The 25,830-nt window shown below is 42.2% G+C and overlaps 1 protein-coding gene across 12 annotated transcripts in view; it reads right to left on the bottom strand.

The window, feature by feature from the left end:
• The window catches only part of MAGI2 (membrane associated guanylate kinase, WW and PDZ domain containing 2), a 1,329,894-nt gene that overhangs the window by 80,936 nt on the left and 1,223,128 nt on the right, over positions 1 to 25,830 (bottom strand). The gene's annotated exons all lie outside the window — the stretch shown is intronic.

Genomic DNA, 25,830 nt, shown 5'->3' with positions numbered 1-25,830 from the left:
TCAGTATTTCTTAAGTGGTTAATAGTTCAAGTTGTAAGAAAAAAAATAAACTCTATACTGTGCACACCTTTGTAGCCAAGTCGTAGAGAAACTATTTGGTTTGGTTCAATGAAATCTTTATAAGAACTCATTAATCCTGGATTTATTTTAGCCCTGAATCATGGTCGTTCCTGCTCAAGTCTTGCTCCGACATCTCACAAACATGCTTAACGGATTGTAATCACTTAACTGCCCTCACACTACTCCTGCGCCACAAGAACCTATTTTGCATGATTATACATGACTAAAACCCTGGTTATAATTAGGAGTGAGGATTGGAGCTCTTTTAGAATTTTATACCAACCAACAATGGATATCGCTCTTCCTTATTTCATGGAAGACTTAGCTGTGGACCGTTATTGTGGCTAATGATCTGAGGTCACAGGTTAACTCCATCAAATTTCTCACACACAGGCTGGCTTCTCTCACCAACTCAACACCCCTCATGGGCAGGGAACATACCCACCATCCTTTTGTCATCCACACGGTTCCTGACAAGTAGGCCCTGGCTGGATCACAGTTGAGTGCATGGCTTAGGTTTGCTTTTCGGTTAGAGTAGCTGTCTGTATTCTCACGACACAGTGAGTTCAGCTTTAGTGCATCTCAGCAGATCTTAAAGCTTTCTTGACGCGCTGCCTTATGCCCTTCCAGCTACATCATAGCAATTTCAATAGCACTTAGAGGAGGCCAAGGAAGTCTCAGTAATGGTGACCTATAAAAATTGGTGGAGACAGATAAAGCAATGGGAAACAAATGCTAAAGGATTGAAAGAAAACAGGATGGAGGCTGAGTGTGAATGAAATCATAAAGTGCCAGGAAAAAAAATATCTGAATCAGGCTCTTCACTGCTGCCCACCATGGGCATCATCACCAGGTACTCTGACCATAGGACATCTAGGTCCCTGGAGCAAAGGGGACAGGCTGATTTTCAACTTGATGGTGTCCTTTAATATGCAGTGGCTGTCTTCACAAATAACTTTTGTTGGCTACTATTTAATAGCCATTACGGTTAAGATGTTTTCTATGGGGTTACCCTGAGTGTTTTGGCTAACCTTCCCGGTTCTTCCACTAGGCTGGGGCTTGAAATGGATGATAGCTGAGCGCCTGTTAGAGGACCTGGCTCTTGTTAGAAACTGTTGGGCAGGACCGCCTCAGCTAGGCACGGAAGCACAGCCGGTCAGCAGGGGTTTCCAGAGGGAAGGCTTCCAGCCCAGTTGGAAACCGAAGCACAGGTTTGAGAGCACCAAACTCTGTGACTTTCACTTGCCTCAGTTAATGCATCTGTCAAAAACTGTCTGAAATCCTCCTTATACTCTGCTCTAGAAAATGACCACTTACAAGGAAAGCATTCCAACAGCTCTGAAGAAACTTCATCCAAACGCAAGTGTGCAATGGCCTTTCTGGATTTTCAGAAGGGTCCTTAATCAAGGCTATGCCTGAGCACATACCTGCTGAGAAGGGCCACGAAGGTGAGGGCAACAGGTGGAAATGCCAAGGGCTGCTGCAGAATTCTGAGGGGTTCTTTCTTGAGGCGGGTGATGTACCTAGTTCATATTCCCCCTTCAGAAAAGACTTAGTTGCAGATCAGACAATGCTCAGACTTTGACTTGGCCATAGTGCCCGGTGGGAGGGGTGCTCTCTTGGGTGGCCATTCAAACCAGAGGGCTGCCTTTGGTTGGAGATTGAGGGGGAGCTCTCCATTCAGAAGCCCTCCCACTTCTCATTCTTGTTTTTAAAATCCTCTACTTAAAATATGGGAATATATATAAAATTTAAGGATGATGCACTACCAAGTTGAGGAAGTCAAGTCTAAATTACAATTTGGTATCTTTCCCAGCAAACTTTTCTTTTTTCCCTGTCAAATATTACCAATACTAATCGCACACAGAGAATTTTATTAGATTACTTCCTTCTAAATCTCCTTCCTTTTCTAGGGCTTTTCATGGGTGTTGGGTTCCATTCTTCAAGTACTCCGTTCCCCTGCTCTGTGCATGCTCCCTGATCATCTCTTCCCACCTGTCTAAAGTAGTTCTCTTTCTGTGCCCTTTGTCTAGAATCGGCCCTCCTCTCTGCAAATAGCTGAATCTTCCTCATCCCTTCAGATCCGCCTCGGGTATGGCCAATCCAGGATTCCGCCAGTCTTGGTTGGGTGCCTTTCCTCGGTGTTTCTTTAAAAGTGTTGAGCTTTGACTATCACTATGTTGTAAACTCTCTAAGGACAGAGGCTCAGCCAGGTGCATTATACACATTTGTTCAATAGATGGATGTATGATTGAAAGAAAAAAATTTTCAGGAGCTGTTATTTTTTGACTCTTTGCTCCTTATTGTATAAACCAAATTTAAACAAGACCTATAAAAAATTTAAATTTGGTTTCATGATATATGTCAACCAGGTGTGACCATGATCAAATAATAACAAAGTATAGGTAAATGCCTTGCAAACTCTAAAGTATAAAATATAATCCTGTATCATTAATTCTCATAGTTTTAATTGTTATTGTCCTCGTAATGGTGGAGGAGAGAAAAAAATGAAACAGCGGTAAGCTTTTAATAATGAAACTAGGAGAGAAGGAGTTGGGCAACTGGGGATATTTAATGGGGGAAACGAGGCAAATGTTTTTCTTAAAATATCACTGAGAAGTTGGAAACTCAAAAAATATCTGTTAGTTTTGCACTTTAGGAATTCCTATGGGATGTTGATGCTATTTTTCTGTTTTTATTCTATGATTTTAGATAGATAGTTCTTAGAAAAAGAATCTGGACAGCTAATCCAAACCCTCAGCTAGGACAGATGGATAACTTCCATTGTGGGGACAGATGTGAATGCAAAGAAAAGATTTTAAAGACAAGCTGGTTGAAGCTAAATATTTTCTATGAAGGAAAAAAATGACCTTTTCACTTTCACGTGCCCATTGGACAGCTTAGGCAAGAAGAAGAGACTGGGGAAACATCTGGAAATTACCCACCTGAGCAGAAATAGAAAGCTATCATTGGCAGTTCAGCTAGCAGCTCACCCATTTGCCCAGAAATCACTTATGTTAGGTCATGAAGTCAGTTTCCCCATTTGATTGAAAAACAACCAAAAGGAAATCAAAGAGGAAATTTTCTATTGTGGACTCTGTGTGGGCCATCCCTTCCCTTCCCTGAATGTAACTGAGGGAAAATGAGGGATTATTGTTCTGCATACTTCTAACCAGGTGTACACATTAGGCTTTGTTTGATGAGTGTGAGGTTCAGGTAACTATTCCTGGTCTTCCTGAAGAAAACCTGCTTGCATATTGCATTTACGTTCACTTTCTGTGTGTGCGAGCCAGTTCCACAGCTGACCCTTCAGAGGTGTCAGTTTGAGTGTGGAAAAGCATTTCCAGATGGGTCTATCAGTCAGCTGGGGGGCTGCAGATAATTTAGTGATGAGACTATTTCAGTGGTGTGGGCAGGGTTCTGGAACCGACGAGGGCTGTTGAGGCTCTGAAGGTAGAGACTCTTAGCACCTCTCTCTCTGGAAGAGCCTGGGAGAGGAAAGGAAGTTTCAGGGGCCTAGTGAGAACTGGAACCGTGAAAGAGGGGCTGCTTGATGGGAGCCGTCATTGTAGAGGGACGGGCGCCGTGAGGCCCAGAGCATGGGGGCCAGGAGCAACAGACATTTCTGTGTGGCAGACAGAATAATGTCCCCTCTTTCACAAGATCTAGTCTCTGGAGTCTATGAATATGTTACTTTACATGCAAAGGGGTTTTGCAGATAAGACCTTGAGATGGGAAGTGAAGGACCTTGAGATGGGAAGGTCATCTATCCCGCATTGTCGGGGTGGCCCCAGTGTAATCACAAGGGTCAAAATCTGAGAGACAGAAGACGGAAGGATAGAAGCAGAGGTGCTGGTACCGAAGACAGAGTAAGGGGCCAGACGCCAAGGAATGTAGATGGCTCCAGTAGCTGGGAAAGGCAAGGTAATGGATCCTCTCTTAGAACCCACAGAAGGAACCGGCCTTGCTGGTAAGACCATTTGATTTCAACCCACTGAAACCACTTTAGAATTCTGACCTTCCAGAACTTTAAGATAATAAATCATTGGTTTAAGCCACTAAATTTGTTGTTATTTGTTAGAACATGATTACACTTTCTCTCTTCCTGCCTCTGATCTTCTGCTATTTTTCTCATCAGCAAAGTCCAACAGGAATCTAGAAGGCAAGAGAGTTTGTGTGATGCAGGCAGGGATCTGTTCCCCAGGATACAGAACAGGGAAAGAAGGAAAGACAATGGATCGGGGAAGAGGCACAACAAAAGAACAGATTTTAAAACAGTGAATGAATATGATGTATGAAGGCTGCTGTGGTCGGAATGTTTATATCCCCTCAAAATTCATATGTTGAGATCCTAACCCCCAAGGTGATGGTATTAGGAGGTGGGGACTTTGGGAGGTGATTAGGTAATGAGGATAGAGACCCTGGAGAGATCCCTCGCCCCTCCTGCCATGTGAGGACACAGGGCTAGGAAGCAGGCTCTCACCAGACACCAAATCTGCTGGTGACTTGATCTTGGACTTGCAGCGTCCACCATGATGAGGACTAAATTTCTGCTGTTTATAAGCTGCTCAGTCTGTGATATTCCGTTATGGCAGCCCGAAGAGACTAAGACAAGGGCTTTACAAAATAATTCAAGAATAAGACATAAAAGTCGGGTGGTGGTAAACTGGTCCATAGTAGAGAAGCTAGTTTTGGAAACCTTTATTTGTTGAAATATCTCTTTTCCTCTCTCTCCTCTCCTCTCCTCTCTCCTCCCCTCCTTTCCTTTCCTTTTTAAATTTTATTTGAGGGAGAGGTAGAGGGATGGGGAGCCTGATGTAGGGCTTGATCCCAGGACCCCGAGATCATGACCTGAGCCGAAATCAAGAGTTGGATGCTTAGCTGGCTGAGCCACCCGGGCGCCCCTGTTTAAATATTTTGCTTTTATGCAAATAGTCTCTTCAGATAGCATCATAGAAAGACAAAGGTTACTGAGTTGAATATTCTTTTCAAAACTGCTCAAGGTTTCAGAGTTGCCTTTGCATCTAGTTGGCCTCCAGCCCCTTCAGCTCGAGTTCTGCTCTGTTGCCGGCAGCAGCTGCTCATTTGCTGTTTCTCTTCCCTGCATTTCCCATCCCTCATTTCTCTCTTTTCCCTCTTCTTTTGGTCTATATGGTTGCCACAAACATCTTTTAAAGCTCACCTCTGTTTTGGTCTCTCCCCTTCAAACACTTTCCCATATCACCCCCTTTCTTCTTAAACAGAATCCAAGCTCCTTGACACAGTGTCATGACCGTTCAGGACCTTGTCCCTTCATCCTTCCAGCCTATTCTCTTGTGTTTAATCTGGCTGGCTTCCCATTCCTCCATTCTTCTTTGGGTTCTCTCATGCCTGCATTTTTGCTCTTACACTCACCCCTGCTAGTGATCCTTACTGTTCCCCTGACCTCTTCAGTCTCCTCTTGTAATCATGCCCATTCTGCAAGATTCCTCTCAAATCCTCCCAGAAGCCTTCTCCGGTCACTCCAGGGGAAAGCTGCCCTCCTTTCTCTTAGTGTCTTCTGTACTTTAGCTACACCTCTCTTTACCACTTACTGCAACCCTGCCTTTCATTCTGGTGGTCTGTGTATTTATTGAGCCCACTACCATTTCTCACTTCTGTATTTACCAAATTATAAGCTCCTGGAAAGAGGGATTGTATCTTTGTACCTTCTAGTAATAGCCAATACATTGCCTTAAAAATGATAGATAATAAAAACTTACTGGTAGTGGGGACAAAAATTATTACTGTGTAAGATATAAAATGATTATTGGAAGAGATAGAGTCTTTAGAGGGAATTGAGGGTATGTGGGAGTTGAGAGAGAGAGGGTTTTGAGGTCAGAATGCTTTGAGGGTGTCTGTGCTTTGCTCATGATTGTTTTTCTGTTGTTAACTAAGGTGCCTACACAGGATAAAAGTTTCGTAAACATTTCCTTTTTTAAAAAAATATTTTTATTTATTTATTTGAGAGAGAGAGAACCAAAGAGAGAGAGAGAGAGAGCATGAGTAAGGGGTAGGGGGCGGGTGCAGAGGGAGAAGCAGGCTCCCCACGGAGCAGGAAGCCCGATGGGGCTTGATCCCAGGACCTGAGCTGAGATCATGACCTGAGCTGAAGGCAGTCACCCAGGCGCCCCCATAAACACTTCTTAAATGAATGAATAAGTGCTATCTACTTCATTTTGGCGAAGGCTAACCTTGAATTCCATGAGAAGGACTTCACAGAAGTCCCTGTTACAATATGAAGGTGAGGAAGTGTATGAAAGTAAAAACAATACCATCTTCTAACTTGCACTGAGAAATAAGCTTAGAAATGGTAATGCTTCCCAGCTGGAGAAGACCCAGCCAAAAGGAGCATCTCTTTTCTTTTTGGTGTAACCATACCTTTGTTGGCATCACTGGATGAAAGCAGACATTAATTTTTGTGTTTCCTGAGTCTTCTGAGAAGTGCTGGGAAATGCATTCATATGGGATTTAAAATGATCTTTTTCAGTGTATAGCTTGAGGGTAAATATCTTGTTTTACACTTCTAGAATATCCTTTGTAGCAGCTAGCACAATGCTGTGTGTGTGAGAGAGATAGAGATAGAGATAGAGATAGAGAGAGAGATAGAGAGAGAGAGAGAGAATGGTTGGTTGATTGATTTGGAGGTAAAGTAAATAAAGGAAGCCGTTCTTGATGATACATCCACTAAAACATACTGAGGACATTGAGGACAAGCAGCCTCTATTATTAATCTTTTATCTCTGGTTTCTATTATCTTACTGTAAGATAAAGACTTTGTACTTCAGGGAGGAAAAGGGATTTTCAAGAGGACACATAGCTTATATGAAGAGGAGACGAGACACGGATCTCTAATGCCCAAACCCAGAACTCCTCACTCTTTCTGACATTGTGTTAGCATTGTTGAGCAGGGGAGAAAGACACAAGAGTAGGTTTTTACTTAGTTCAGAATTAAAAGCTCCTTTTACATGAAGATGTAGGATGTTTGTGATTTATTATTAACCTTTGGGATATTGTTCAAGAATGAGCACATAATCATGTGTCACAAATAGCTCTGAGGTCCAGGTTCATTCAAGCATGAGTAGAATGGGGAGGAAGGTCTGGTTAAAGTTGTAATGAGAGTCCCTACAATTGTGAATACATCTAGTTAGGACTTCGCGGGTCTGAACTTCCCTGGATCACTTCAATAACTTTCTCCTTGAATACATGTTATTTCTGTAGTGTCAAAGTTTCAAATAAACAGAATAATGAGTATCTCCAATTTTAAGAGGCACCGGGAGTATGTCTACAGGGCAGAAAAACTCTCATCTCTAGGGTCAGCTATCTTTGTTTGGTCATAATGAAAAAAAAAAGTCTTTCTTAATAGCTTAATTTTAAGACAGCTCTCCAGAGGGTCTTTATTCATTGCCACAATCTTCAATTGTTCTGGCAGGAATGTGTGGATTACAATAATTTTTCTATTGGTATTATAACACTGAATACATAGAAAGTTAGAATAGCCTTGTATCACTATCATTTTGATGCACAAAATAAACATTATCCACTTTATTTTCTTTTACTATTTAAAGTCACATTTTTAATTACTTAAATTTTACAACTAGGAATGTAGCCGAGTGTCTAAAAATCTTGTTTCTGTTCAAGTTAATTCAGATTGTCCATCCATGCATGAGAACAGCTGAGCTATGAAATTGGGCAGCATGTTTTCTGGCAATAATGAGGAGATAATATTCCTTAGGAGTATTTAAGTGACATCACTATTGATAGGTTAATTGGAAATAAAAATGTAAAGCTTTCTTAAATCACTAGAATAAAAAGCCTCCGGTTTATCGTAGCTTCGAAATGTACTTTTTGAACTCTCCCCATTTTGCAGTTTAGGTTAATAACCATCTGATTAATGTAACTGTGGCGATTCTCAGAGTTTCACGTACATCCCATGGCAAATCAGCCACTTTCAAAAGGAAACTTTCCCACTTAAATCTTGATTCACATTTTGTTCCCTCTACTCCTTTACTACATGACTTGAGAAATGACTCCTGTCTGTGTCCAGAGAAATACACGGAATGTTGGGTGTAGAAAAGACTTGCAGTTGGATGTGAGGTCCTGAGACGACTTTAGCTGGGACTCTGGTATATGAGACACCTTCCACGTTCAGAGACCAGAGTACTCATGCTGCAATTTAGTGGGTTCCTAACCGATTATTTTGAAAGATATAGCTAAAGTGACATTACTCTACCATGTATCCTAACTAGACTCAAATTATCTTCAGTTCTCTTTGTGAACATTTGCACTTAGGCCGCTACACATATGCATTTAGATTTCTGTGCCTTTGCTAAACTTTCAATTATCCAGGAGCCTATTATGCAGTCGTCAACCACCCAGATGAAAAAGTTGACCCTTCACAGTAATTAGCACTTACTGAACATAGTTTTATGCCAGATATTTTCCAGGCACGTTAGGAGCATTAACTTATTTAATTCTCAAATAAACAAATGAGCAAACATACTCTACAAACTAGAGATAACAAAGAAAAATTCAAATTAACTTTGGGAAGTGAAATTCTAAGATATATATATATATATTCTAATATATATATTCTAATATATATAAATTCATACATATAAATTCTAATACACATACACTTCTTTTTAACACTGGCAGCCAATTATTATGAATAATGCACAGTGGGTGCCATGGCTACCAAGATATCAGGTTAATCTTTGCATGGTTAGTTACTTTGTGCTGTTCCACACCACTGACTGCACCCTTTAATTTGAGTTAGCAGGTACCTTTAACACTTGGTGTGGGTGGACATCCAAGAATCACTTGGATCCCCTTAATGATCCTTTCACTTCCTTCAGTCAGTGTATTTTCTGGTCTTCTGTCCTTGGTTCTTGCCTTGGACAATGGCCCTCATCATCTTTTCCATTCAGCTTCTTATACTTCCAAGAAATCTTTGGATATCTCTAGTGTGGCCTCTCAAGCCTGCCGATGTCACCATTTTGTCACGACTTTTAAAGGCTGACACTTCCCCTCTGCCCCGCCAGACAGACAATTCTCTGTACAGTCTTGGTTGTTTTTGGCTTGATGCTGTCTAGCCATTTTACAAATATGGGCCACTTGTCACCAAAAAGACAGTATAAATGTGTGAATGGAAACTTTCAAATTCCTCATCATTTCTAGAAAAACAATTCCACAGGCTTCTTCTGATGGAGAATCTTTGGTTTTTAATCACCTTTGTTTTTCAAGGATATCATACGAGGACTGTCACTTGTTTAATTGAAGTGCTTCTAGTCACTGGGGTATAAATGCGTGATTGATTTATTTTCCCAATAACTGCTACCAGCTGTGCTCTGTTGACCTCCCTCCACCCCATTTCCTCTGGGTAGTATTCCAATTCCATTATCTTTCAACACTTTCAACTATTAAAAAAGCATAGTGCAGTTAACACTGTAATCTTATTTTCAATTAAAAGCTCCCCTTCCCACGCAGGCTAGGTCGAAGGCTTGAACCACTTTACGTGGGGGAAATAGTCTTGTTCTCGCTCTCCCAAACCCTGCCACGCCTCCCTCTTTCTCCTCTCAGTCCCTCAAGTGAATGTTGGTCACCTTCACTACCCTGCCTTCAGAGCTTCTCTAGTGCCTTTTTGTCGCTAACCTGGTAGTTCTCAATCACATGTTCACTTTGAGCCAGGGACTATTTTAGGTGCTGGGGGATACTGTGGGAATGAAGGAAGGTAAGATTTCTGACCTCAGGGAATTTAAATTCAGGGGATATCCAAATGCCTCTCTCCTAAGGATGCTCTGAGTTACTTCTTTGGAAGACCCAATGTGGAGTTTCTCTCTATGTTGGGAGATACGGATGAGGTTGGCCTATTCCCCTTCTATTTGGCACCCCTTTCACCATTATGGGTAATGTAACCTACAGCTTCTTTCAGCAGGGGTTCCTTTGGCCAGAAACTATCCCACCAGAAAGGTGGTTTAAGCCCCAAATCACCTTCTATAGTGTCCGCTCAACCTACGGGGAATGGTAGGAGTGCAGGCTGCCCTAGTACTCCCTCTTCTTGCTTTCTTTCTTCTCTCTCTCTCTTCCTCAGCTCATTGGGGTCTCCACTGATTCATTAGCTCAGCCCCTTCTAGATAAGAGATAATTATTAGCCTCCCTTGGGGTAGAAGGCAAGGATGGGTCAAACATTCCCAATATTGTGGGAGGGGAAGGGCAAAGTTCTAATACCTTTTTCCCTCCTGGGGGATGAGATGGGGAGAAGGGATGGTTAATGCTTCACAAACACTGTTTTCTCCCAAAGAGAAACTTTTACTTCTCTACTCTGCATTGGGAGAGTGCAGGGAAGGACAAATCAGTAGGACTAGTTTTGTGAAACCGCCACTGCTAGCAGGCCACCCAAGGTAGTGGCCGGCCTCACTATCACTGATTCTGTGAATCAGGCTGAGATCATACACTATCATACTGCATGGAGAGGAACAGCAGAATAAAAACAGGGAGCTGAATGAAACATGGGGATTATCTACTAGTTTTGCTCATCATTCTCACTCTGGGTAATTGAGAAGTGACCCCTTTTTATTTCTCCTTTAAGTCCTTAATGGCCAAGTTTTTCTAAAAAAGTGTGTTATTGACTAAAATGTGCATAAATGTGTTTATTATTAGAACCTAATATGCCATGTTCTATTTTGACACAACAATTTGATTTTTTAAGTTGGGATTATTTGCATTAGATAACTTATATTGTCATGACATGAAGGACACTGCAGGGTAGCAATATGATCAACAGCACGGGTTTTGGTGGGATCAGGAGCCCTGGGTTTTCATCTTATGATGAACATCACTTGTTAACTCAGAGATTTTATTTTATTTTATTTATTTTTTTTAACTCGGAGATTTTAGACAAGTCATTTAACCTCTGTAAATCCCAGTTTCCTCATCTGAAAATGGGGATAATGATGGTGTCTCTCATAAGATTGTCGAGATCATACGGGATGATGCATATAAACTTAGCACAAAGAGAGAGAGAGAGAGGCAGAGACACAAGCAGAGGGAGAAGCAGGCCTCATGCAGGGAGGCGGACATGGGACTCGATCCCGGGTCTCCAGGATCTCGCCCTGGGCCGAAGGCGGCACTAAGCCACTGAGCCACCCAGGGATCCCCAGCAAATACATTCTTTTAATGTGAAGCTTGTCTTTTCACTCAGTTCATGATGTTCTGCAATAGAGACGCTTACAGTTTTAACGGAATTACATTTATCAGCAGCAGTCCTTTGTGGTGGCTTAGGCTTTTTAGTGATTTGTTAAAAAAAAATCCCTCTCAACTCAGATAAAATAAATAATATTTTTCTATATTTTCTTCTAAGAGTTTTAATAGTTTGCTTTTCATGCTCGGTCTTTAATTCACCTGGAGCTGATTTTTGTGTGTGATACGAAGAGAGATTTCTTTTCATCTGTATGGTGACCAGTTGTCCTTAGCACCAGTATGGAGAGTCTGTGCTCCACCTCTGACTTGTGATGTTGCCTCAATCGCATGCTGGGTCTTCACACCTGTCAGTCTATTTCTTGGCTTCCCAGAGTGTCCTTTGGTCAATCTGGCCATCCCAGTGCCAACATTCCTATCATTTTGATTACTATAGCCCTATACATAATTCTTGAAATCTTGCAGGCTTGGAGGTTTTTACAGTCTCACTTGTCTCTCATTTTCAAATACAAATAATTTCTTAGATTCCATGCAGTGAATAATTATCTGAATTTTGGGCGTACGACCAATACCTACACTTTATGTCTCCACTTCACTTGTGAAGTATCACGAAAGGCATGAAGTGCCAATTACTAACTCAAATATTTTAATTGTAATTTACAGACAAAGGTTTTATTAGAAGTTAAACCATTAGCTGTTTAAGAGGTCTTTAGAAAATGAAAAGTATTTTTTCCCAAAGAATTAAATTAATCATATAAATAAAAGTGGAATTATTTTAACCATTTTGTCATTTTCTTAGTGACATATTTAGAAAATGACTGGGTTATAAAGGATTAACATTTTTTTCTTGGCCTCATATCATATATTTTACATAGTGGTCCATTTAATACCCGATTGCCTATTGCGGCCTATTCAAAAGGGGGTTTTACCCAGATGTATGCATCAGAATTACCCAGGGAGCTTTTAAAAACCATTTGGTCCCTTTTTAAATTTAGGTATTCGCAACAAAGTTTTGAATGCAATAATCCATCACTAAAAACATAGGGCTTTTGCCTCTCTACTAGAAGAACATTGATGCCATCTATTATGATCTGTATAAAACTGTCAGTATGAGCCTCCCTAAGCTTTTATTTAATAAGTTGCCTTGCTGCATCAAGAAGCAGTATCTTTGTTAGCAGAGATAGCTGTGACATGCCTCTCTGGCCCTGTTGTTTTAACTGTTGCCGTGTTCTCTTGGTCATTTCCAGTGTATTTCTATTCTCTAGTTTTCCTTTTCTCAATGCAAGTTTTATTGGATCCCTGGGAGCTAAATGGAAAATCTACATGTATTCGTTTCATGCCAAGACACATTGATGTGCCAATGATAACAACGTGGCCAGTTTAAAAAGGCCAGCACAAAATGAGTGGGAATACAAACAACCAACAATGTAAAAACTCTGCAATTCACTGATTCCAACACTCTTCTTACCGTGAATGACAACATTTCTAGGTTGTTTCCCATATAATGCATCAGAGTTGTTTTCTTCCTTGAGAGGCACCTTTAATCTACCTTCGGAAACTCAAGGAGCTTGGGCCTGCAGCATATCTATCCCCATGGAGCCTGCCTACTCAGTACTTGGTCTGGGGTCCACAATGCACTCTGCATGCTTCCCGTCAGTGGTGTTTTTCGGGTATCCCACATCTACTGTTCAAGGTCACTATCTCAACTCTTAGTTGATTGACATGCTTCCTTTTCCCTACAAAAGAGTCTGAACTAGGATCTAAATTGCACAACTCTGCAACTCTGCCTTCAGGGCTTGGTCGTGCTTGCTTTACCTCCTTGTTGGCCATTTCTCCTTAAAACAGATTCCCAGACCTGAGTGACATCCCACAGTGCTGTTGATCTCTGTCCTAGGTTGGACTCAGACAATATTGTAGGACAAGGAACCAAATAAAAAATCATCACAGGGTAACCAAAAGGGCCATGGATTAGCTACAGAGAACAATGCAGGGACAAAGCACACTACCTAAGAATATTCACTAAATAGTGGAAAGTCTTTTACAAATTAAACTTTACTTAAGAAAGGTTAATAAATGATACATAAGAGTAGAGCTGCTTTCACTGAAACAGGCTGTGGGCGTGGGGTAGTATGGATGTATCATACTAATTTTACCCCCATCTTATTTCCTGGCTTCTTTCCTATCCCAGGAGATTCTTAGGAGTCCTGGCGATTATCTTTTCTATATGATAAAAACGCACGTAGGGAAAAGGCCATGTCTTACATGTCTCTGTCCTGTTCTGTGATACTCCCTGTGCTATCTGGATTTCTTCCTGTCTTTCCTCATATCTATCTGTTGAAAGCTCATCAGAACCTCACTCAACTATCATTTGCTCTAAGGACTCTGTCCAAGACACAATTGATCTTCCCTATGGCAAATGGTCAGTGCTTCTATTATAACTATGGGGATTTCTAATATTTCTAATATTAGATCTTAGTACTCTCTTGGGCTTATTTTTTTTGGTCAGATCACATTTCAATTTTTGTTTTAAAAATATGGTTGATAGGGGTGCCTGGGTGGCCCAGTCTTTGAGTGTCTGATTTTCCTTTTTGGCTCAGGTCTATGATTTCAGAGTCATGAGATTGAGCCCCATATCGGGCTCCATGCTCAGGGCAGAGTCTGCTTAAGATCCTATTCTTCTGCTCCCCCCACCTGCCTCCAGCTCATGCTGTCTCTCTCAAATAAATACATAAAATAAATCTTTAAAATATATGGTTATGATAATTATAGCTCTTATTGCAGTCAGCCTCATTTCTGAGTTATTGATAGATGTAGATAATCATAAAGGATACGCTTCTAAAGAGTAGGGAATGTCTCTGCAAGCAAGGTAGGTATGTCTTGATCTCCACTTTGTGATGGGGAAGCCAAGGTCACCCAGCTAAGAAGTAAGCTGAAATCTGCCCAAATCCAGGCTCTTTCCATTATACTACTCAGCGGCCCACAGAGCTTCACAGTATTTCTCTGTATATTCTAGAAATGTTTATTCTAGTAAACACTGAATATATATATGCTCAGAATTGAAAGCACACATGAATATATCTAGGCTGTGAATTGAAATATTTCCCTTTCATGCTTGCATGATTCAGAAAAGAACTTTATACTTGTATTTAGTGCCATTTTAACTCTCTCTGGTGGTTGAAAAGCAAAGTGAATCCAGTGGGATTTTTAATTTGCTGGCAGGCTGTGGTTAAGGAAACTGGCGCCCAAAACACACAGCAGATACTTCTCTGTGATTGTTGATGTGTAAGCCATGCTGGATCATCTGAATGCAGGCTGGGATCAGTTCTCACACTGCTGAGGCCTGCCCCTCTCTTCCTACAACACTCCCAGGGGGTGTACTATTAGGCTATTACAGGACAAAAGAAAACAAACTGGCTGGTCCTTTCTCATATTCCCTGATATCTAGGAGTTTTATTCCTTGGCTGTGCTTATGAAGAATGGAGCAGGAAGCAGCTTGTGAGAACATCCGTAGAGGATGAGATGAGGGAAAGGAGGTGTCTGGCAAGATGAAGAAAGAGGCCACCGTGCTCCTTGCTAGTGTTGCCAGAAGCACAGTGTAAGACCAGGGGCATTTGGTGTCTAGTAGCCATGATATCCTAACCTGCCCAGACACCCACTAGGTGGGATGTTTTGTGCTAAGACAGCGGAGGATTTGGAGATGATTATGACACACTCACATATCAAAGCCTTTACAATATAATGTATTAAATTTTACTACACACTAAATGCCATGGTTAAACATTTTTTAAGATGAATCTCTATCTCACACTGTATACAAAAACCAATTCCTGATGGGTTGTGGATTTACATGTGAAAGGGCCAACTTTAAAAGTTATTAAAAAATATGACTTTAAGATAGGAAAGGATTCTTCAAGCACAAAAATGCAAATAATACAAAATATTGGTATATTCAATTATATTAAAATTAAGAATGTGATTTCATTGGAAGAGATTATAAAGAAAAAGGAACTTCCACTAACTGGGAACAGGTATGTGCAGTACATATAACCAACCAAAACACAATATCTATCGTATATAAAAGTTAGTAAGGAAAAGACAGCAGTAACAATAGAAATGTGGACAAGAGACAGCAACTTAAATATCATAAAAGAGGAAAATGAGTAACTTGAACATTTAAAACAATGTTCACTAATAGGAAGAAAATCAAAACCACAATAATATAGCATTCTATGTCCACTATACCAACATAAATTTAACCTTAATTTCATATCAGACATTGACAAGGATATAAAGCACCAGGGATGGATATCCAGTATGAGACAGTATATGTATTGTTACAAACACTTTGGAAAATTTTCTGGTATTATTTAACCAATTTGAAGTTGTTCCAAGGACCCAATGAATCCTCCCAGGAATAGATTTGGGAATTGTGGCCAAGAAAAAATCTTGCACATGTATACCAGAAGAACTTTACGAGAAAGTCCATAACAGTGATGTTTCTAATAGTAAGAAATTGGAAGCCACCTTAATGCCCATCAATAGGAAAATGAAAAAATTCATGTTTATATAATAAAGAACTATGCAGTAGCAAAAATGAATAAACTATAATAATACATATCAACTTGGTGGTGGCTTTTGTCACAATGTTGAGCTAAAAAAAGCAAGAAAATACAAAAAGTGCAATTCTGTGTGTCTTTAAAGTTCAAAAGCACGTGAAACTGAACAATATCTTGTTGGGGACATAACTGTGCTTTAAGTGGAAGGGTGTTAGTGTGATCATTTTGTGCTTTAAGACAGCCTTTGCTATCTTAAAGTCATATTTTTAAATAACTTTTATTTATTTATTTTTAATTTCTTTTTTTAAAAATTTGTATTATGTAGGTAATTATTTTTTTAATTTATTTTTTATTGGTGTTCAATTTACTAACATACAGAATAACCCCCCGTGCCCATCACCCATTCACTCCCACCCCCCGCCCTTCTCCCCTTCCACCACTCCTAGTTCGTTTCCCAGAGTTAGCAGTCTTTACGTTCTGTCTCCCTTTCTGATATTTCCCACACATTTCTTCTCCCTTCCCTTATATTCCCTTTCAGTATTATTTATATTCCCCAAATGAATGAGAACATATAATGTTTGTCCTTCACCGACTGACTTACTTCACTCAGCATAATACCCTCCAGTTCCATCCACGTTGAAGCAAATGGTGGGTATTTGTCATTTCTAATAGCTGAGTAATATCCCATTGTATACATAAACCACATCTTCTTTATCCACTCATCTTTCGTTGGACACCGAGGCTCCTTCCACAGTTTGGCTATCGTGGCCATTGCTGCTATAAACATCGGGGTGCAGGTGTCCCGGCGTTTCATTGCATCTGTATCTTTGGGGTAAATCCCCAACAGTGCAATTGCTGGGTCGTAGGGCAGGTATATTTTTAACTGTTTGAGGAACCTCCACACAGTTTTCCAGAGTGGCTGCACCAGTTCACATTCCCACCAACAGTGTAAGAGGGTTCCCTTTTCTCCGCATCCTCTCCAAATTCGTTCTATGAGGCCAGCATCACCTTAATTCCAAACCAGACAAAGACCCCACCAAAAAGGAGAATTACAGACCAATATCCCTGATGAACATGGATGCAAAAATTCTCAACAAGATACTGGCCAATAGGATCCAACAGTACATTAAGAAAATTATTCACCATGACCAAGTAGGATTTATCCCTGGGACACAAGGCTGGTTCAACACCCGTAAAACAATCAATGTGATTCATCATATCAGCAAGAGAAAAACCAAGAACCATATGATCCTCTCATTAGATGCAGAGAAAGCATTTGACAAAATACAGCATCCATTCCTGATCAAAACTCTTCAGAGTGTAGGGATAGAGGGAACATTCCTCGACATCTTAAAAGCCATCTATGAAAAGCCCACAGCAAATATCATTCTCAATGGGGAAGCACTGGGAGCCTTTCCCCTAAGATCAGGAACAAGACAGGGATGTCCACTCTCACCACTGCTGTTCAACATAGTACTGGAAGTCCTAGCCTCAGCAATCAGACAACAAAAAGACATTAAAGGCATTCAAATTGGCAAAGAAGAAGTCAAACTCTCCCTCTTCGCCGATGACATGATACTCTACATAGAAAACCCAAAAGTCTCCACCCCAAGATTGCTAGAACTCATACAGCAATTCGGTAGCGTGGCAGGATACAAAATCAATGCTCAGAAATCAATGGCATTCCTATACACTAACAATGAGACTGAAGAAAGAGAAATTAAGGAGTCAATCCCATTTACAATTGCACCCAAAAGCATAAGATACCTAGGAATAAACCTAACCAAAGATGTAAAGGATCTATACCCTCAAAACTATAGAACACTTCTGAAAGAAATTGAGGAAGACACAAAGAGATGGAAAAATATTCCATGCTCATGGATTGGCAGAATTAATATTGTGAAAATGTCCATGTTACCCAGGGCAATATACACGTTTAATGCAATCCCTATCAAAATACCATGGACTTTCTTCAGAGAGTTAGAACAAATTATTTTAAGATTTGTATGGAATCAGAAAAGACTCCAAATAGCCAGGGGAATTTTAAAAAAGAAAACCATATCTGGGGGCATCACAATGCCAGATTTCAGGTTGTACTACAAAGCTATGGTCATCAAGACAGTGTGGTACTGGCACAAAAACAGACGCATAGATCAGTGGAACAGAATAGAGAACCCAGAAGTGGACCCTGAACTTTATGGTCAACTAATATTCGATAAAGGAGGAAAGACTATCCATTGGAAGAAAGACAGTCTCTTCAATAAATGGTGCTGGGAAAATTGGACATCCACATGCAGAAGAATGAAACTAGACCACTCTCTTTTACCATACACAAAGATAAACTCAAAATGGATGAAAGATCTAAATGTGAGACAAGATTCCATCAAAATCCTAGAGAAGAACACAGGCAACACCCTTTTTGAACTCGGCCATAGTAACTTCTTGCAAGATACATCCACGAAGGCAAAAGAAACAAAAGCAAAAATGAACTATTGGGACTTCATCAAGATAAGAAGCTTTTGCACAGCAAGGGATACAGTCAACAAAACTCAAAGACAACCTACAGAGTGGGAGAAGATATTTGCAAATGACATATCAGATAAAGGGCTAGTTTCCAAGATCTATAAAGAACTTATTAAACTCAACACCAAAGAAACAAACAATCCAATCATGAAATGGGCAAAAGACATGAAGAGAAATCTCACAGAGGAAGACATAGACATGGCCAACATGCATATGAGAAAATGCTCTGCATCACTTGCCATCAGGGAAATACAAATCAAAACCACAATGAGATACCACCTCACACCAGTGAGAATGGGGAAAATTAACAAGGCAGGAAACAATTTCTTTTTTTTTAATTTATTTTTTATTGGTGTTCAATTTACCAACATACAGAATAACCCCCAGTGCCCGTCGCCCATTCTGTATGTTGGTAAATTAAATAACTTTTAAAGTTGGACCTTTTACATTTAAGTCCACAATCCATCAAGAATTGGTTTTTTGTATATGGTGTGAGGCATACATGGTAAAAAAATAATAACAATAACCCAAAACCAGAATCAAAGCCAAGCCGTAACACATTTAGATCTTAGCCTGCAAGCAAAGGCGGGTCGTTGAAAACTTTTGAGGAGAAAAGTGATTTGACTACACTTGTGATTCAGGAATAGAATTCTGGTGGTGGTATATGGAGCATAAATGGGAGAAATGAGATACCCTTGGGACCCCATCTGGCTACTGGAATAGTTCTGGATAACAAAGAGGAAGGGTGGTGTTGTGGCAGTTGCAATGGAATGAAAGGAGGAAATGCCTAATTTGGGATCTGACTTAAGTTTCCTTCAGGTCCATTTCCAGAAAGACCAGACGGAAGCAGCCGGCTTCCTTCGGGCCAGCTCTGCTCAGGACTGAGCACACTCCCAAGTTAAGTAGCTAATTGCAAGCGTCACCTCAGCAGCTTCCTCCCCAATTCCCTTTGATATTCCTCCCAGTTTTCCCTCTGGAGCTAGGAAGACAATATTTGAAAATGACCCAATATTCAATATTCATTAATCCTTCTCTTTGCTTACGTACATTTGACCTTAACTTCCCTTTCTGGGCTCAATCATTCTTTCAAGGTCTCATACAAAGCAAAGTGATGCTAATAGGTTTAGGAGTCTCCCTCTCTTCCCGCAAGAAGACTAATATTGCTGACAGTGTCCTAAAGACTAGTGGTATATCATCCTCTTGGCAGATAATTACACTAGGGCATGAGACACTAAGGAACTGGTGGCTGGTTTGAAATGGAAAATGAGTGCCTTGGACATTTAACAGGCAGCTGGAAGTTCGGGTTAGGCATTTAGGAGGGAAGTCAGCCCCTACACCCCAAAGTTGACCAAAAAATGAGACAAGCCTGCCTTGGAGGTTGTGCTGTTTTATGCAGGATCAAGGAGAGGTGATGGATCCCAGTGGAGAGACGAAGTACATATTGAAAAACAAGTATCTCATCAAGTTGAAGCACCCGGGAGTCAGATACAGTAATGACCTTTTCATCCTGGCGAAGGAGGCAGCCATGTTCCACAGGTCAGAGCAGAGGTCATTACTTTGTTCAGTCGCGCAGATGCTAGGAAGCAGTGGCAGGGGGAGACGGGACCAGGGTCTGAGGATGCTGGATTGCCAAGGAGGCAACACTCTAGGAGCACCCAAGCAAGAAACATGAGTGGCCTGGGAATCACATTCCAAGAATAGAGTACGCAGCTCTCAACATGCTCCGAGTCACTCTGCTGTGCACACCCAATCCTGGCGCGTCAGGATCAAGGTGTGCTTCATGGCCACTGTTCTGACTACAACAGAGAACTGAGTGGGGCACGGGGCACCTGCGTGACTCCAGGCCGCCCGCACCCAGAGCCTTAGGTCTGGGGAGGTGATGCAATGACAGAGGATCTCAAGCACAGGGCTAATCTGCATAAACACAGGGAAGACATTTTTATAACAATGAAGAGGGGAGAAATTTGGACTTATTCTCAGATAAAGGCAGAGCAATGATGGCTCAATACGAAGAGGAAGCTGTCCTCACAAGTCCTCCCCTCATTGAAGAGGCCACTAAAATGTGCTTGGCAGATCACAGCGGTGGCTTGTAAACTTTCTCATTCTTTTCCAAGGGCAAAACCCAAACCCAAACCGAAGCCATGAGTAATTAAAATGCAAAGATTCTCCTCACTTCTAATCTATTCAATTTCTCCTCTGTCTTTTCCGACCAAGGCGCTATCCTAACACTAACCCTTTGATTCCTCACCAGACCTTTAACTAGTCCTCATGGGAAGCTGCTTTTGAAATGGTTCAAAGTTGGGCATCCAATAGAAGAAGAAACCGGGCAAAGAGATGGAGCCCCCCCCCCCCCCCGCCCCCGTGGGATAATGAACCCTGCATGATTGACGAGGGAGGCAACGCTGATGACGGAGCCAGCTCTGCTCCCTGTGGCTTCCTTCTCCAATCAAGACAACGCTCTCCCTCATTCCCGGAAGGGACGCATGTAACTCATTTAGCACAGTGCTCACAGGTCAGGCCCTGGAAAGAAAAAGGTAATGGATTTGATCTCTTTGAGAGGTTTTTCTTGCCTGTCATAAAAGGCGGGGAGCAGAAAACCTCACACTTGCAGACGATCTGAAGGGTGGGTCACGGTGGCGGCTGACAGACGACTGGGCGCCTCAGTGAGGCAGGCTCAGGGGACACGGGAGAGGCTAACGGTTACGTAGAGAGGAGCCTTCGGTGTTTACTCAGTGTCAGCACCCAGAGGCGATGAACGACGGAGCGGGTGATCTTCTGCAATGCGGGGCCGCAGACACCATCTACGCAGGCCCAGGCAACCGTCTTATTTCGGCCGTTGGACTGCTCTTTCCACTCCCGAGCGCTCGCTGTCTCCTGCCCCTCACGCTCGCTTTCATCAACCTCCTTAGCTCGTCTGTCCACGTTGAACTGACGGGCTCAGCTCTGCCACGTTGGAATATTCTCTTGAGCTCTGGCTTTCCCCTCCCTCGACCGATGGCCCTGCTCTCCTGTGTACTTTCTGGAACAGGCTCCGGCGCCCCTGTCTTGTAACCCTTCATCCTGTCATGTTTTGCATCCCTCATGCTTTTGAAGTTCTTCATTATGTCCCTCTTGCCCTTACTTTTCCCTTTTTTTTTTCTTCCACTCCTATTCCTACCGTGTCATTCACATTTGGTGACTGGGGGTGTACGTATGAGGAAAACAAGTTGCGAAATGTCACCTAGTCTAAGGTTAAAGGCATTTAAAGGATGGTAGGCACGACAGGCCCACTGTGTCACTGGCCCTGCCAAATCCGGAGTGACGGGATGCGCTCCGGGGAGGACGGCGGGCTTAGGGCCAGGCCCCGGGGGGGACACCGACCGAACACCACCCAGGTCATCCTCGGGTGGCTGAGGCCTGCCCCTCGGGGTGCACACAGCTGGCCCCCGGGGTTCTGCCCCCCGAAGGCTGGCGTTCACACGTTCTCTCGGCAGCCGGGAGCAGCAAGCAGGCCCCGGGCCTGGGGTGGGGGGGCTCAGGGGCCTGGCTCCTGTGCTCGGTCAGCTCTCCTGACGTGGCCACACTCCGGGACGTGAAGTCAGCACCGCGGCCACAGGCTACAGAGGGCCACAAGCAGCCGCTGACAGGCGGGGGTGGCCTGGTGCGAGGCCCAGAGGAGCTTTCTCGGAGGATGAGGAGCCTGAGTGGACGTGAGAAGAGGGAGTCAGCCGGGGGGAGAGGGAGGCCTGGGAAGCCCGGCCTGAGGGGGGCAGGGCCTAGGGCACCCAGGGCATTGGCAGCCTGCTTGGGGCACCCATCTTTGCCCTGAAAGCAAGGGGGGGCCACAGAAGGGTCTTATGCAATGGGCGATAGATCAGATTTGTGTTTTGAGAAGGAGCTCATCTAACTACTGGGGGTGGGAGGGTGGGGGCAAATGCAAGGTGATGTGCTCTTCGAAGCTTCCATAACCTCTTGACATACACACTTCCTTAAAAATGCCTTCGGTATCTCTGGGCTTGGAGTCTGGCTAATTTTAATAGAAACACAGACCTCGGTAGGAAGGAGGGGGAGAAAGAATAGAAAGAAACGCAGGAATATTGAAGTAGATGCCTTGTCCTTCCTAGAAAAAGATTATTCCCATTTAACAGAAGAGTAAAATGGACTCTGTGAAGTAACTCGCACGATGGGACACCTGGGTGGCTCAGCGGGTGAGAGTCGGCCTTTGGCCCAGGGCGTGATCCCAGGGTCCTGGGATCGAGTCCCACATCGGGCTCCCTGCGAGGAGCTGCTTCTCCTTCTGCCTGTGTCTCTGCCTCTCTCATGAATGAATGAATGAATGAATAAATAAATAAACAATAAATAAATAAATAAATAAATAAATAAATAAATAAAATCTTAAAAAAAATAACTTGCATGATATGGGGATATGCTGCCATTCTGTGAAGTGCTAGAGCTGCTCCAGCTGGTCCTGCTGGCCGGGAGAAGAACACTTCCTCCCGCTTGCCCACCCACAGGAGGCTGGCATTTGAGGCTCTAGAGCAGCTCTAAGCTCTTGACAGGGTAACTAGTCCAAGGTCGGGGTTAGAGAGCCAGTGAGGTGCTGAGCCAGTATAGGAACGTCAGACCTGCCAGGCTCCTGCTCTTTTTACTGCCCCCTATTTCATTACAAAGAAGAAACAGGCTGTGGCAAGAGGAAAGGGAACAAGATAGGGGATGGACCAGGAAGTCCAACAGACAGGTAGAAACTTCCCCCTAGGGGTCTTCAGGGTAAGGAAGGTAAGGAAGCAACGGAGTGGGCTGGAGATGACGAGAATATCTCGCATGAGCCAACTGGAAGCAAGCAAAGTGCACCAGTTCTTTTTTTTTTTTTTTTAAAGATTCTGTTTATTTATTCATGAGAGACACACATAGAGAGGCAGAGACACAGGCAGAGGGACAGGCAGGCTCCATGCAGGGAGCCCGATGTGGGACTCGATCCTGAGACTCCAGGAAAAGTGCACCAGTTCTTCAGTGAATGTCAGTGACCAGAGACTTCAGACTGAGACAGACCCACTGATGGGTGTATATGGCTATTTTTACCCATTTTTTTCCCCTGGGAAATAGTGTGTGCGAGAGAGTCTCTTGTTGCTAAGGGAGACAGCCTTGCTGCTTTGTTTCTCCGGATCCAAGGGCGCATCAAATCAAGACACGGTGTGGGGCCCTTCAGGGTCAAGGGCGGAATAGGAGTAAGAGGTGGAGGGCTGCTCCCCTAGAGTCCCGCAGAGCCTCCTGCTGGCAGGCCCACTCACCTCTGGCCCCGACAAGCAGCCCTGGTCGGGGAAAGTCAGATAGGATCCTTCCGGAGCGGTCACTAGGAACCTGCGTACTACTAAATGTGTCCCCAACCCAGAGTAGATTCCTCTTACCTCTGGCCGGAGATGACAAACCCAGAGAAATCTATTTGAGCCACCAAAACAAGTTTCCTGGGAATGAAGACCACCCTTAAAATTTCAGATACAAAGGTGAGGCATAAGAGCAGCAGTTGACGCAGGTTTTGCTCAGCAAGCCCATTTCTAAGGCATTTCGAACATTGCCTCAGTGGTGTCTGTAATAGCACGCGGAGCATGCTCGCACAGTTTTGACTGGCTGCACTGGGACCCACACCCGCTGCTGTAGGAACTGCTGCAGCCTCCCTGCCCACAGCCACTCTACCTTCTTCTTGCCCTATATCTGTTTACAACAGCGACAAAAATAAGGTAGCTTTGATCCACACATGGCCTGCAGACTTGTTTTGTTTCACATGCACACTTTTTAAAAAATTAAACAAGAACATTTAAAAAAATTCTGGCTGATTTTTAAAAATATGGATTTTTGCTTTCTCTTGAAAGGTCGAAGACTTAAAAGGAGGAAGCAAGCATCACCTCTGATCAATAGCTGACCAGGGCTCGTAGTGGCTGCTCCTCAGAAGTGCCAGGGCTCTCCATGCTTTACACATTCATGTTCCCTGCCTGGCCTCTGCAGACACATGAATTTGAGACCATCCTTCCCTCCTTCTGAGACTGTGGGCCCAAGCAGAGCTTCTGTACTGCTGAGGTGGCAAAATGTGGCAGAGGGTAAGGAGGACACCATGCTTCTCTCTGCCCAGAACCCAGCATGAGTGCATGACAAGGGCTTTAGGAGCATACAGACTTAGCCCCTTGTCTGTGGTTCTCAGGCAGGGCTGTAGCTGGGGCAAGGCCTCCCTAGAAATCAAGAATAAATAGTAACCAGAAAATCCCCAAACATTTAAAAATACAAAAACAAGAGCACCTTCTAAATAATCTATGAGTCGAAGAGGAAATCATAGTAGAAATTAAAATATATTTAGAACTTAAAATCATGAACATACTACATATCAAAACTACAGCCTTAAATTTATATATTATTCATAGAAATGAAGAAAAGCAGAGAATTACTGATCCAACTTAAGGAGCAATAAAAATAACAAAAGGGTAAAAAAAAAAAAAACAGAGGGAGAGAAATACTAAATATAAAACCAGTAATGAATAAGCAAGAGAACAAATATATAAGCTGGTTCTGTAAAAGAATAAGAAAATGGACAAATCTCTGGCATGATTCATAAAGATAAATCAAAGAATGCAGAAATAAACAGCGGCAAATGAATGAGATGGGGACATAAAAACAAATCCTTCAGAAATTAAGTATATAATAAGATAATATTATAAATACTTTGGAAACTAAGACGGAATAGGCCAACTATTAGAAAAATAATTTATTAGAATTGACCCAAAAAGAAATAAAAAATAAGAATACCCTAGTTCTTGTAGAAATGTAATTAGTGATTTAAAATTTTCACATGAAGAAAGCACATCAGACTTGGGTGGATTTCAAGGTGCATTCTACCAAACATTCGAGGACAATTCTCAACTTATATAAGCTTTACCAGACAGCAACAACAATGACAACAACAGAAAGTATGATTCCTTCTCACTTTATAAGGTTAGAATAACATTAATATCAAAATCATTCAACAACACTACAAGAAAAAATTTCAGGTTGCTCTCACTCAAGAACAAAGATACAAATATCCTAAAGGAACTATCAGAAAATGAATTGAGCAATGCATAAAAGGATCATCATGAATAAGTAGGGCTTATCTAAGGAAATCATGAGTGATAATAACATAAAACCCATTAATATGATTAAGCATATAAATCAGCATGTTAAAGAAAAAAGATCATATGATACTTTCCATGGATATAGATTAGTACATAAAATTCAACATGAATTCCAAATAAACTCTCTAGTAAACTGATAATAGAAGGGAACATCCTTTATCTGATAAAGCTTATCTATATAAACTCATTAAACATTATGTTTAGTGGTGAAATGTTAAAAGCATTCCCTGTAAGATCAGAACTAGAACAAGAGTATTTGCTTTGACCACTTCTATTTAGAGTCACACTGGAAGTTGAACATGTGCAGTGAGATAGGAAAAAAAGTAAAAGAACTTAAA

Source organism: Canis lupus, chromosome 21, assembly GCF_048164855.1.
Source record: "Canis lupus baileyi chromosome 21, mCanLup2.hap1, whole genome shotgun sequence".
Taxonomy (NCBI): Eukaryota; Metazoa; Chordata; class Mammalia; order Carnivora; family Canidae; genus Canis; species Canis lupus.
This window is presented reverse-complemented; position numbering and strand designations above follow the sequence as displayed.